The following is a 15,443-nucleotide window of genomic DNA, read 5'->3' as shown; positions in this document are numbered from 1 at the left end:
TGAAACTTTAAATGATTTCAAATAAGAAAGTCGTGAACATAAAAGTTATTGAACACATTACTATCTATAACTTTTATTTTGAACATCTTTTCATTTAACTAAATTTGAATAGTTCAAATTTTAAATTATAATAAATGGCAACTTCAAACAAGATTTTGAAATCTTAAATGATTTCAACTAGAAAAGTCATGAACATAAAAGTTGTTGAACTAATCACTATCTACAACTTTTATTTTGATCATTTCTTCATTTAACAAAGTGTTAGTAAACATTGTTCACAAATCCATATATCACTCATAGTTTCATAAACTATACGAGAGACATGTTGATTTGTAAACAATGATTATTATCACATTGTTGGATAAAGAAATGACCAAAATAAATGTTTTAGATCTTGATGCGTTATACAACTTTTGTATTGATCACTTTTTCAGCTGAAATCATTTGGTGTTTTAAAATCTTGTTAGAACTTGTTATTTTTTTAAATTTGAAAATTTGAATTGCTCAAACTTTGTCAAATGAAAAGAATGACCAAATCAACACAGTAACTTGATAGGGCATGATTTTAGAAAATTTTAGGAAAAAATCATCATATTTGAAGTTAGTATGAGGGAGAAAGACTAGTTATAAATTTTACCCAGAGATTAAAAAGAAAAATCACAACTGTTAATGATGATGAATGATGAACAAGTGCGATTTCTCTTTTTAATCTATGGTTGAACCTTGTAACTAGTTTTTCTCCCTCATACTAACTCCAAATGTGATGATTTTTTTCCTAAAATTTTCAAAAATCATGATGTATCATTTTAGTCTGGTCATCTATCTTTGTCACTAATTTTGGACAATTCAAATTTTGAATTTTATAAAATGACAACTTCAAATCTTATTTTCAACCACTAAATGATTATAGCTGTAAAGGTGATGAGTATAAAAGTTGTATAACTCATCAAGATATCCGTCTTTTATTTTGGTCATTTCTTCATTTCATAAAGTGTTAAGTGATTTCATAAAGTTTTATTAGTAATAGGGTGGATGTTGAAATAGATTCATCTGGATGTTGCAAAGGGTAGTCTCACACACATACATAAATATATAGTATCACACACATGCATAAATATATAGTCTCACACGCATGCATAAATGAAGTCTTACAAACACACACACTTACACAAACACTTCATGTTCAACAACTAGCTAGCCCGTTGTAATGACTTTCCCTTGACACCTTTTCATTTCTATGGCAATATGTCTTTGGGCATGTTCTTTTCCACAACACTGATCTTCTTAGAAAAGTCTGTGAATAGCGGCATCTCATCATAGTTATTGTAAACTTCAACATCGTCCACGCCATCAACTCCGATAATGTGTTATTTCCTAAAGGCAACCATGTGCTTTGTCTTCTTCTTTGGGGAGAGGTTACTTTGTGGGTCAGGCATATAGAAAAGTTGTGCAACATGTGAAGCGAGCACCCAAGGGTCATCTTAGTAGCCTAGATTCTTGAGGTGCAGGACTCAATCCGATCTTGTTCAGTTGGTGTTGTTTGATCTAGCAACAACAAAACAGGGCCACCGTTATATCCCTTCAATAGTCAAGTTCCCATATCTCTTCAATAATGCCAAAGTATTGGATCTTTTGCCCCACTCCATCGAGAGCTTCTATTCGAACACCGCCGTTTTGGTTCATATATTTACTATCCCTTGCATGGGTATAGTACATATACCCATTGATGTCATAAGCTTTCCAAGATGTCACTTGTCTCAATGGCCCCTACGCCAACCTACTGATGGTAATAGAGTCTATGGTTTCTCCGGACGGTATGTTTTGGTCCTTCAATCATGTAGTTAGTCATTGCTTGTGCTGTTTCATGACCCAATCATCTGAATGACCATTTATCTCTGCCATAATGATAGCCAAGTGTTCATCAATGTATGGTTGCATCAGTTGTGTACTCTGCAAGACACTGTAATGCGCCTGACTCACCTCTTTGTAACCATGGTCGATGAACACTTTTCTACCACTAGTGCTCTTCCCAGCCAGCCTACCCTTGTGACGAGAATCAGATTTACCAATCCCTTTTTGTACTTTTAGGTACCCTTGACAGCACTCAATGACTTCTTCAGTACTGTAACCCTCTATCATGGAGCCCTCTAGGTATGCTCGATTATACATGTGTTGACTTAGAACCGACATGAACCGCTCATAGGACCACATTTTATGCAAGTAGCAAGGGCCTAGCACCTGTATCTGATGAACCATGTGAATCATTAGATGTGGCATTATATAAAAAAAGCAGGAGGTAAACACATCTCTAGTTGGTTTTGTGTCTCCACCACAAATTCATGTAGGTCACTCAGCTCTTGCTTGCCAATCGTCTTCTATGAGATCTTCGAAAAGAAGTAGCACATATGGGTGATGGCCATTTTCAAGAACTCTAGCTTTATAGCCCTAATTGCAATAGGTAGAAACACTGTCAGCATCACATGACAATTGTGAGCCTTGCAGTGTGTTATTGACATGTCCTTCATCGACACTAGCTTCTTCACATTCGCTGAAAACCCAGTCGGGACTTTGACCCCCTTAGAAAAGTGCATATAGCTCTCTCCTTTTCTGGTGTTAGGTTGAAGCACGCCACGGGCTGAGTTTATTTTCCATTAGCCTTAGGTACCGGGTGAAGCTATGGCATCACGTTTAGCTGCACCATGTCTTTTCATGATTTCAGACCATCCTTTGACTTGCTTGTGTCCATCCAAGGTAGCAATGAGACTCTCAAAGACATTCTTCTGCACATGCATAGCATCAATGGCATGGGGGACCTCCAAGTTTGGCCAATAAGGCAGATACTAAAAGAAGATCGATTGTTTCTTGAAAGGTATGCCTTTGATAGGAGGCGTGCTTCTATCTCTGTTCGTCCCATCTGAATTCTTCTTTCCATAGACGACACGTATGTTTTTCACCATTCTGTACACGTGTTCTCCGTTATGACGTCTCTCCGGAGGGGGTTCAATCTCCAGGGTGTTGTCATAAAATCTAAAGAACAATTTGCTACGGTACTTGTGACTTGTCTTTAAGAAGCACCGGTTCCTTAGGTAAACTATATTCTTAGATGCATCTAGGAACACCCATGTAGTACCATCCAAGCAAACCAAGCATCCTATCTTCCCTTTGATCTATCCAGACAAAGCAAACAATGCAGGGTAATCATTGGTAGTAACAAATATTATTGCTCTACATATGAAGTCCTCCTTTCGGAACGCATCGTACATCGGCTCCCCATGCGTCCATAGCCTCTCCATTTCTTGCATCAAAGGCTTGAGGAACACGTCTATATCAAGGCCTGATTGTTTAGGGCCAGAAATAAGAATACTGAGGAGAAGGTACTTTCTCTTTCTGACACAACCACATTGGGTCATTGTTGAATTCTTTCAAGCCAAATCTAATGATTCACATGGGGCAATGGAATGAATCCCTTCAAGCCAAACCATACATTCCATTGCTGCTCAAGCCAAACCATACATTCGATGGGTCATCGTTGAATTCTTTGTGCTTTTCATCGATCCTTTGCTACTGACTACAATTAGCCAGGTGTGCAATCTTATCATGATCCACCTTGCGCTCATCATCCCACCATGTCATGAGTGCAGCTTCTTTAGGGTTTAGGAAGATACGTCTTAAGCGGTCGGTCACTGGCAGGTACCACATTACCATGGCAAGAATTCTTCTCTGCTTTGCATCGTTGCCTAATGGAGTATCCTCTAGGGGCTGAGATTCTTGTACCACCTTTTTTGTACCCTTCTTATTCCTCTTTTTCCCCATGGAGGCTTCGTTCCCACCATAAAGGTCATTGTTCTTATACCAGTTGGCCCCACACCAGGGACATTTATCTAGTGACTTGAATGTTTCACCACAAAAAAGAATACAGTGGTTGGGGCATGCATGGATTTGGCAGGAACTGAGTTTGGTTGTGGCAGCACCCATGACAGGAGACACAATAGATCATTGAAACTACAGTCTGACCAGCCGTACTTAGCCTTCAGGATGAGTAGCTAAAGTACAAAACGAGCAATGTCCAATGTGTTGGATAGCCCTTTTCAACACCATACACAGTCTCCTTTGATGCTTTTGTCACCCTTTCCAAAAATTTCTAGACATTTCGGGCTCTTTAGTAAAATCTTTGGCCCAAGGGCTCGAATCATGTCCTCCAAATCATCTTCATCCCCGACACGTGCTCCACCATCATTATTGGCACCAGCTTCATCGTTACCATCCCAACCACCAGCATCACCACCTTGTTCATTGCCAAACTCAGGATCCATTCATGCATCAAGCTCTGCTGAATATTGGGACAGGGATTCTAGGGTTTCGTCGTCATATTCCTCCTCATCCTCGTCGTTAACAATAACTGTTACACCATGATGAATCCACTCTGTGTAGTCTTCAACAAATCCTCGCATAATCAAATGTGATCTGATGATAGTCACATCTATCTACGCATACGGTTCTTGTAATCTTTATAGGGACAAATAATTGTATTTTTATTCTCTGTCAACATCGTTGCATGCTTCTCTGCGGCTTCAATAAATTTATCCACCTCTTCACGGAAACCTGCCTTGAACCTTAACAAACCATACATCCAAGGGTTCATGTACTCTATCTTTTACAACAACAACAAAACAAACATTAAAGGACTACTTATTCAGATATATATAAAAATGAATCAAATTAATAATTACTTGAGAATAATTGTATATACTTCGGATATATGAATATAAATCAAATATAATTACATGAAGCATACAAACACACCATGCTAGAGGAAAATTAATTATGGTCCATTTATCCATAAATAATTAAAATACATATTTGTTGATTACAATAAACAATTTCAAAGACAACAATTAGCAACAATTACATTTTACCCAATATCTTTCAGGCAAACCCTAGTCCAATTTCTTCAAACATAAATTTAAAAAAATGAAATTAATAAAAAAACCAAGCCCTAGATCTAGATCTACATGCACATGAAACATCCATAAAACTAACTAATTGTTCACTAAAATCAAGAAACATGGACCAAATAAGGGTATGATCTTGTTCCACTATCTAATTTACCCTAGTACATTCAAAACTTGGGTCTAATTTGCTTCATAAGTAGCTCAAGCACCATAAAAGAGAGAGAAAAGCAAAACTCTAATTACTCACTAACCAACCATTAAAACTTCAAAAAAAAGTGTGGAATAGCATTTTCTTACCTTCTACAACCTCTCCACCAAAGGATTTGAGACCAAAACCTTCCCCCCTTAGTAAAGCAATTTTTGGGAGGTGCCCAATGCCTCCCTACCTTTTTTGACGGTTGGAGTGAGTGACCTGTTGGTGCAGAAAGTGACCAACAAGTAAATATTTGTAGTTTTACCGTACGTTGTGATCGGAGGTGGCCTAGCACTCAATGACATAGGGTTTATACTGGTTCAGGCAACATGCCCTATGTCTAGTTTGAGTCGGTCGGTGACTTTATTCCTGAGCCTAGTAGCTTGAAGTTTGTAGTGGGGTTACAAACGAGAAGGAGAAAAATGGGGGTACGAGAGGTCCGGTCGGAAGGGTCGAGAGTGACGGGAGCCTCGCTATGAGCTAAGTGTTCAAGCATGTGCTTGTGGTTCTAACCTAGCGATTCTATGGTTGTGTACTAGTGAACTTGATCGATCTAAATGAATTTGGATGAACTTTTATGTTGGGAGAGAGCACATCCCCTTTTATAGATGAAGGGGATGGCCTTACAAGTGAGAGGGAGAGAGTACGTATGCTTCTAAGCCTTGTTACCCACGCCTGTGGGTACAGGATGATGGTAGGTGCCCACAACACTGTTGGATGTCAGATGCACATGGGAGGTTGTGTTGTTTTCTTTTGGGTATGGCAGACGTCAGCGCCTGCCACACTGTTGATACCTAGAGGCATGCAAAGGGTTCTACCATGTTCGCCCGGTACGGTAAAAGTCGACGCCCACAACACTAACGATGCCCAGAGGCATGTAGGAGGGGCCTTACTGTATGGGAGTTAATGGCGCCCACAATACTGTAGGGGAAAATGTCGGCGCCTACAATACTACTTGGGCTCTGTTGTGCCAGGGAGGTTGTAGAGTACTGTTTCTGTAGGTGTATAGAGTATGGTCCCCAGTATTGCGGTTTGACTTGGGCATCCTGCCTTACTTTCTCCGTCTATTTCCTGGTCCTTACCGAATGGGCGTCCCCGGTTGGTTGGTCCCAGTCGGCTCTGATCACGCTAGTCGGAGAATAGTAGTGACCAGGGGTTTGGGGCATCCTTGGTCGGAGACGTCGGTCGGAGTCAGAAGTAGTGCTTTGGCTAGGCCTTTCGTCGGAGGGGCCATCCAGAGGTGGGCTGAAGAATGAAGCGGGCGCTCCGGTCGGAGAGGTGGGCTAGAGTCAGAAAACGGGTGCCGTTCCTCTTCGGCTAGACCTTTCGATCGGTGATTGGATTGCCCTTCTGGCCTGTCGTTTAGATACTTGGGCCAGCTCATGAGTTTGCACGTTGTCTACTTGGGCCGAGCCTTTGTTGGGAAGCCGGTCCATGAGGGACCACGAGTTTATGAACCCGACAGGAGCCCCTAAGCCCTTGGTTGATTTGGGTAGAATTGTTTAGGGGATTTTTGCCTTAATGGCGGGTGCACGTGAGCGCACCCACGGGTGTAGCCCCTAGGCGATTTGGGCAGAATTGTCTAGGGGTTTTTCTGTGTTGCTAGTGAGGGAGGTTTTTGTTTCGTCAGTGGGTGCGCACGAGCGCACCCGCAGGTGTAGGCCCCAAGCCCCCGGGTGATTCGGGCAGAATCATCTAGGGGGGTTTTGTCAGCATGCGTGCATGCAGGTTTTTTAGTCGAGACAGGGTCATCAACCAAGGCATCGTTGCACAGTTGAGGTAGTTAGTTTTGGGATCAGGTGAGGTAGAACTCATGGATCCTAGCATCGGTGCGCGCCATGGAGCCGAGGCAGTTAGTTAGTTAGTTTAGGGATCGGGCGAGCCGGAGCTCGTGGATCCTGATGGGGCGAGTTCAAGGTCACGGACCCAGGCATTTTTGGTGTGGAGTTGAGGCATAGCCGATGGATGGGGTGAGTTTGAGGTCGCAGACCCAGGCATTTGGTGTGCAGTTGAAGCATTGCCAATGGATGGGGCGAGTTCGGGGTCGTAGACCTAGGCATTTGGTGTGCAGTCAAAGCACAGCCGATGGATGGGGCAAGTTCGGGGTTGTAGACCTAGGCATTTGGTGTACAGTCGAAGTGTAGCCGATGGATGGGGCGAGTTTAGGGTCATAGACCTAGGTGTTTGGTGTGCAGTCGAAGCGTAGCCGAGGGATGGGGCGAGTTTGGGGTCACAGACCTAGGTGTTTGGTGTCTTGAGCCCCTGAGCCCTATCGGGCCTTAGTAGGGGTTGGTTTGACTTGTGTGCATTACCCCATCCTTGGTTTCTCATAACCAGAGGGGCTGAGCTTTGTCGCTTGCCTCGATCACTCGGGCTCGAGTGACGCGCTCGGTGAGTTCGCTAACAGGTATGATCGAGGGGAATCTAGGTCCGTCATTCATTATAGGGTTAGCATAGCCCTATTGTGACATTCCACTACTCCTTTACCTACAACCTGACAGATGTATGGGTCATTCCGGAGACTGACCCGGGTGGCCTACCCTCGATGGAGATAATATGGGCTTGGTAGAGGTTTAGGATCAAACAAAAAGGTTGAGATGACCCTGTCTGCTTGGGGGTAGACTAGGCGAGGGCCACACAGGACTCATCTACGTTTTCTCCCCGAGCTCTATTTGATGTGGGGTGGCCTCGAGCCCTTCGTGGGCTGGCCTTTGAACCCTAGTCGGTCGTTTCTCATGTTAAATGAGGCAACTATCACTTCATGATGCAACATAGAGCGTTGTGGTGCATTTCGCTGCATGTGTGATGCTTAGTTCCTGAGCCCCTGGGCGGTTGAGGGCCCGAATCGTCTAGGGGCATGGGCGTATGGTATGAATGCATGTATGGATGTATGAAATGATTATAAAGAAATAGCGGGGGTCAGTAGTGTTACCTTGATGACTCAAGTGACAGGGTTTGAAGAGCTCCAATCGGAAATGTCCGACTAGGACCCGTGCTCGTCATTTGTGACGGAGTTGGCATGGCCTATATGGGGCATCCCTTCGCTCCTTTCCTGTCTCTCGGTGTTTTCTTGAGCCATTCAATTGACTTAGGAAGCCCGATGGTTTCTCCTAGTGGAGATCCCATTGTTTGGGTTTTTCCAAGTCCCGCCTAGGTTGGTGGAGAGCCGCATGCGCGTGGTGACACTTTGGTTTTTGCACCCGGCGTGCAGTAGTGGTGGGCCATACCTAGGTCACGTCCCATCTTACCAGGCGTTGTTCTGTTTGACTAGGTGTCGTTCTGTCAGTCAGTATGCGTCCCATCGGTTAGGGTGCATCCCATCGTTTCCCATCCACATTGAATGGGGGAAGGGAGAGAGTTTTTTGCTCTGATTTTTTGCCCCTCTTCAGCTATCGTATTTCCTCCTTAAATAGGGGGAGGGAGAGGGCTTTTCATCGTAGTCTTTGCCTATTCTCCAACTATTACCTTTCCTCCTTCTTTCTCACCGAGAGTGCCTGTATGCCGCGGCGGTTCCTAAGTGAGAGAGAGGGTAAGCGAGGGGGAGGACTTACAGATCCTTTCATGAATCCGAAGCATGATGTTGAGCTGGAGGTTGCCCGAGGCAGTGCTGGCCATCTTTGCCTAAGGAGGGGCGGCTTTTGCTGAAGGGGGTGGCGCGCTGGATTCATCTGTGAGGCCTTTTTTGGGATGGAGCCATGTGCGGATTTTTTCTAGTGGATCTTCACCGACTGAGCCTTGTCGAAGGGGAAGTTGCCCAGGATCATGCTGGTAAAGGGTTCTGTCCCTGCAGTTGCTTAGGTTGGCCAGTTCATAAAGTTTGATGAGATCTCTTCCAGCCATGGTGGACATACCTTGGTGGCAGCATCACTGCCCAGGAGCTACCTTGACTGCTTGAGAAGGTCCAGAGCTCCATGCTCTTCTACTGAGCATCTATGTGTGCGATGCCCTTGAGGTACCCATTGCGCTCGCTGAAGTCAAGGGAGTGAAACCGGGCGGGTCCCTTGAGGTACCCATTGTGCTCGCCGAAGTCAAGGGAGCAGAACTAGGCGGGGCCCCTATGGCGGTGGTTATGTTCGATGGCGTGTGCCGTGGCATTTCCTATGGCGTTAGGCGATGTTGTCGAGTGGCCATTGTAGCATTTGGAGTAAAAGTAGTTTAGAATATGTAACAGTTGAGTTCGTGGGTGAGCCCCCGTGTGAACAGTTTTTGTATCAATGAATACATCAGTTCTGTTTTTGTGATAGAATCACTATCCATTCCTTATTTTTTATCCTAGCATAGCTTTTGTTTTTATCCTTTGTTTTTTGCACCTGCCCGTTAGTTCCATAGGTTGAAGCTTTTGAGAACCTGGGCATGGCCCGCGGGGCTCGGCTGCTCATAATCATAGGTCCTGGCGGGGTGCATTCGGTTAGGAGTAAGAATGAAGTTACATTGGGCAATCAAAGGAATGGAATGTGCTTCTGTTCAAGGACAAAGTTGTTTACCATGTGATAGTAAAAAAGAAAGGTAGTATTCAGTATTGTACCCTCATGGAGCCCCTGAGTGACCCGGGCTAAAAGTGTTCGGGCTAGGGTGCTTTGTAGGAGCAAGTGTTGACTAAAAAGCGGTAAGACCAAAATTAGGGGAAAACGATGTAGCTGTTCAATGTTCCAAGTGTTGATGAGAATGTTGTCATTAACATCCTCCAGTCGGTAGGTGCCCAGTCGGATCACTTCGGTCACCATATAGGGTCCTTCCCAAGGTGGAGAGAGTTTGTGTTTTTCCTTTGTTGATTGGGTCCTCTGGAGTAGGAGATCACCGACTTCAAGGATCCTCCCCCTAATCTTCCTTTCATGGTACATGCAGAGAGTTTGCTGATAGCGAGCAGAGTGGATGACGGTCGTCTCACGAGCCTCCTCGAGCAGGTCGACTGCATCTTGCTAAGCCTCCGTGGCTCGGTCGTGGTCAAAAGCCTTCACTCTTGGGGCACCGTGGTCGAGGTCGGAGGGTAGTACTGCTTTAGCTCCATAGGCTAGGAAGGTGTGAACCCTGTGGATCAGTTTAGGGTCATTCTTAGGCTCCAGAGGATCACTGGGACCTCTATAACCCATCGCCCAGCATACTTGTTGAGTCGGTCGAAGATGCGTGACTTGAGTCCTTGGAGGACCATGCCATTGGCATGCTCGACCTGACCGTTAGTACGTGGGTGTCCGACCAACGCCCAATCGATTCTGATGTCATATCCATCACTGAAGTCCAAGAACTTCTTCCCAATGAAGTTAGTCCCAGGGTCAGTGATGATGCAGTTAGGAACGTCGAACTGGTAGATGATGTCGAGGAAGAATTTGACCGCCCCTTCCAAGTGGATGTTGGTGATGGGCTTGGCCTCTATCCACTTGGTGAACTTGTCGACTGCTATGAGTAGGTGAGTGAAACCGCCTAGGCCCTTTTTGAGGGTCCCACCATGTCGAGGCCCTAGACCATGAATGGCTAGGTGATGGGGATGGCTTGGAGCTCCTATGTCGGCAAATGGGTTTGCCGAGCGTAGAACTGGCATCCTTCACACCTACAGATGATCTGCATCTTGTAGCGTGGTGGGCCAATAAAAACCTTGGCGAAAGGCTTTTTTGACCAGCGACCTTGGAGCCACGTGATGTCCACAAATCCCGGCATGGACCTCGAGGAGGAGCTGCTTCCCGGGTTGGTGGGGATGCACTTCATGAGCACCCCCGATGGACTCTATTTGTAGATTTCATCACCGAGCGTGACAAAGGTCTTGGCGCGTCGAGTGATCCATCGGGCTTTAGTCCTTTTGGGTGGGAGAACCTCCTCGAGGAAGTAGGCGAGTAGCGGTGCTCGCCAGTTGGTTTGATCAAGTGCCAACATGGCGACGCTGGTAGGTGATGTCATCATGGAGGTACTAGGATCAGAGCCCTCGAGCGTTGGCTTGGCGTTGGGGTCAGAGCCCCCGAGCGCCGGCTAGGCGTCGGGGTGTGTCTAGACCAGACCTTCCAGGATGTGGGCTGACGGCTCATGGACGTCGTTGATGAAGTCCCCGTGTGGGGATGAAGCTCGCCTGGTGGCCAATTTTGCAAGAAAATTGGCGACATCATTGTCCTTTTTGGGGACGTGATGCAGCTTGATCCCCTAGAATTTTTCCTTGAGCATGCACACCTCTTGGTAGTATGCTGCCATGAGGGGGCTTTTGCAGGAGGACTCCTTCATGACCTGATCAACGACCAGCTCCGAGTCACCACGAACGTAGAGCCACATAGCACCGAGCTCGATGGCGATGCGTAGTCCATTGATGAGGGCCTCATACTCTATGGCATTGTTTGAGGCTAAAAAATGGAGGTGAAAGGCGTAGTGGAGCCTACTCCCATCTTAGGAGATTAGAACCACTCTAGCCCCCGTGCTGGGCGCCATTACAGACCCATTGGAGTATATTATCCAGTACTCATGGGTGACATCTGGGGTCGGTAGCTGCACCTCTATCCATTTGGTGACAAAATCCATGAGAGCCTATGATTTAATGGCTGTATAGGGGATGTACCTCATGTCGTGGCCCATGAGTTCGAGTGCCCACTTAGAGATCCATCATATGGCATCGCAGTTGCGGATGATGTCCCCGAGCGGGTATGATGTGACGATTGTGACTTCGTGGTCGGTGAAGTAGTGTAGGAGCTTCCGGGTTGCCATCAGCACGGCATATAGGAGTTTCTGCACCTAGGGGTACCAGACCTTGGGGTCGGTGAGTACTTCCCCGATGAAGTATATGGGCTGCTGGACCTTAAGGTGGTGTCTCAGCTCCTCCCTTTCAATGACTAGCGTGGCGCTTACCACATGGTTGCTGGCCATGATGTAGAGGAGAAGGGGTTCTCCCCATTTAGGAGCTATGAGGATCGGGGCTAACGTAAGGGATGCTTTGAGGCCCTCTAGAGCCTGCTAAGCTTCCTCAGTCCAAACAAAAGTGTCCATGTTTTTGAGGAGCTTGTAGAGTGGCATCCCCTGTTCGCCGAGTAGGGAGATGAATCAGCTTAAGGCAGCCAGACAGCCTATGGGCTTTTGCATGCCCTTGACATTGTGTATGGGGCCCATGTTGGAGATGGCTGTGATTTTTTTGGTGTTGGCCTCGATGCCGCGCTCGGACACAATGTATCCTAGCAGCTTCCCCTTTGGAACCCTGAAAACACATTTTTTGGGATTCAGCCTGATGTTGAACCTTGAGAGGTTCACGAACGTTGCGGCCAAGTTTGTGATCAAGACGTAAGCTTGAGCTATTTTGACCACTATGTCATCAACATAGACCACGATCGTTGGTCTCGGCCGCTCGGTTTGATCAGGCTGATCGAGTGGGTCAATTTGGTTGGCAAAATATTGCTGCATGCACCTTTGGTAGGTGGTGCCAGCTTCTTCAAGCCAAAAGATATGGTTATGTAGCAGTATGAACCATATGGTGTGATGAATGAGGTTGCAAGTTGATCAGTCTCTTTCATTGCGATATGGTGATAGCCCGAGTAGTCACCCAGAAAGGAGAGGATCTCGCAACCCAAGGTGGAGTCGACTATTTGGTCTATGCACGGCAAAGGAAAGTGATCCTTTGGACATGCTTTATTGAGGCCAGTATAATCAATGCACATTCTCCACTTCCCAATCTTTTTAACAAGAACAGGATTGGCAAGCCAGTCAGAGTGGAATACCTCTCTGATGAATCCGGCTGCTAGGAGTTTGGTGATCTCTTCGCCTATGGCCCTATGCCTCTCATCGTCGAAGCAACGCATGCGCTGCTTGGTGGGCTTTGAGCCTAGGATGAGGCACAGTGCGTGCTCAGCGACCTCACATGGTATGCCCAGCATGTCAGAAGGCTACCATGCAAAGACATCACGATTGGTGTGCAGGAAGTCGACGAGCTCACATTCCTATTTGGCTGAGAGTTGGGTCCCGATTTGCACCATCTTGGTTGGGTCGGTGGGGTCAATTCCCACCGCCTTTGTTTCCTCGAGTGAGCGGAAGGCCATTGAGGAGGTTAGTTTGTTGCAGTCTAGGACTGTCGGGGTCGACGACTCCCTAAGCCACAGGAGTTCAAATGAGTTGATGACCGCGGTGACGAGCTCAAAATGCTCGCGGTCGCATGTGAAGGCGTGTGAGAAGGCGCTGCTCACGGTGATGACACCATTCGGTCTCGGCATCTTCAACTTGAGGTAGGTGTAGTTGGGGATCACCAAGAATTTGGCATAGCATGGCTGCCCCAAGATGGCGTGGTAGGACCCTAGGAAGTCCACCACTTCAAAGGTGAGGACCTTCAAGCAAAAGTTCGCTCGATTGCCAAATGTGATGGGCAGATCGATCTGCCCGAGTGGGTATGCCTACACTATGTAGGGTCGGTCGGTGACTTTATTCCTGAGCCAAGGTGCTCGAAGTTTGCTGTGGGGTTACAAATGAGAAGGAGAAAGATGGGGTGTACAAGAGGCCCGGTTGGCTCTAGTCAGAAGGACCGAGAGCGACGGGGACTCTGCTATGAGCTAAGTGTTCAAGCGTGTGCTTGAGGTCTGAACCTAGCAATTCTGTGGTTGTGAGCTATTGGACTAATGAACCTAAAGGAACTGAGCTTGAATCAATCTATCTCATTTTCGTTGGAGGGAGTGCATCCCCTTTTATAGATGAAGGGGATGGCTTTATAGGTGAGAGGGAGAGAGTATGGATGTTTTTAAGCCTTTTTGCCCACGCCGATGAGGATTGGATAATGGTAGGTGCCCACAACACTGTTGATGTCACTGTAGAATGTCAGGTGCATGTGGGAGGTTGCACTATCTTCTTCAGGAAGGGTTGACGTCGGTACCTGCAAAATACTGCTGGATGCCTATAGGCATTTGAGGAGTCTTACCATGTTTATTGGGTATGGTGAATCCCGGCGCCTACAACACTATTGATGCCTAGAGGCATGTGAGGGGCATTTTGCCATATGGCAGTACAGCGGCGCCTACAATACTGTAGGGATAAATGTCAGCGCCTACAATACTGTTTGTGTTAGGGCAGTTGTGGAACACTATTCCCGCAGGTGTACAGGGTATGGTCCCTGTGCCATGGTTTGACTCACGTGCTGCTTTCTCCGTTCATCCCTGGTCCCTTCCGAGTGGGAGTCCCTGGTCGGATGGCCCTAGTTGGCTCTAGTTGTGCCAATCAAAGAAGAGCGGTGAGCAGGGTTCTTATGTACCCCTGGTCGGAGAGACATGGGGTCAGAGTCGGTAGTAGGGCTCGAGGTAGGCCTTCCAATCGGAGAGGCCGTCCGAAGACGGCTGGAGCCCGAATCAAGTGCTCTGGTCGGATAGGTGGGCAGAAGTAGCTGACGAGCGGGCGTTGCCCTTCTTGGGCCTGGCCTTCTGGTCAGTTGCTGGACCGCCCCATTGAAATATTGTTTTAAGACTCTTGGGCCGAGCCTTGGCGCAGAAGCCGGTCCCCGAGGGACCCTAGGTTTATGAACTCGACAGGAGCCCCCGAGCCCCCGGGTGATTCGGTTAGAATCATCCAGGGGATTTTTGTCTTGCCAATGGGTGTAGCCCTCGAGCCCCTGGTGCGGTTCATACAGAACCATCTAGAAGTGTTCTGTGTCATCAGGGGAAGTTTTCTGTTTTGTTGGTGGGTGCGCGCGAGCGCACCCACGGGTGTAGCTCCTGGGTGGTTCAGGCAGAACTATCTAGGGGGTGTTATTTCAGCGGGCGTGTGTGTATGTTTTTAGTCTGAGATGGATTTTTGTCAACCAAGGCATCGTTGTGCAGCCGAGACATTTTTCAACTTACTGATCCCGGGGTCGATGCGCGCCGTGGATCGGGTGAGGAAGTTAGTCCGAGCATGAGAAGGCTCACTGATCCTAGCGTCGATGCATGCCATGGGATTAGGTGAGGGAGTTAGTTTGGTCATGAGAGAGCTCAATGATCCTGGTGTCGGTGCATGCTGTGGTTTTGAAATGGTTAGTTCAGGGGATGGACAAGATCAAGCCCGTGGGTCCTGGTGTCGTGGATCCTTGGCCTTGGCACAGCCTAGGTAGCCGAGGTAGTTAGTTCAGTTAGTTTTCATGTGAGTTCAGAGTTGTGGTCCCTAGATTTTTTGGAGCGCAGTCAGAAGTGAAGCCGTTACGCGAGTTCGGAGTCGCGGTACCTGGATTTTTGGAGCGCAGTCGGAAGTGAAGCCGTTATGCGAGTTCAGAGTCACGGTCCCTGGATTTTTGGCTTGAGCCCCTGAGCCCTATCGGGCCTTTGTAGGGGTCGATGTGAGTTGTGTCTGTTACCCCATTCGGTTCCTCACAACTGAAGGGGCTGAGT

Source organism: Miscanthus floridulus, chromosome 3, assembly GCF_019320115.1.
Source record: "Miscanthus floridulus cultivar M001 chromosome 3, ASM1932011v1, whole genome shotgun sequence".
In the NCBI taxonomy this organism is placed as follows: domain Eukaryota; kingdom Viridiplantae; phylum Streptophyta; class Magnoliopsida; order Poales; family Poaceae; genus Miscanthus; species Miscanthus floridulus.
Note: the sequence above shows the minus strand (reverse complement) of the source record.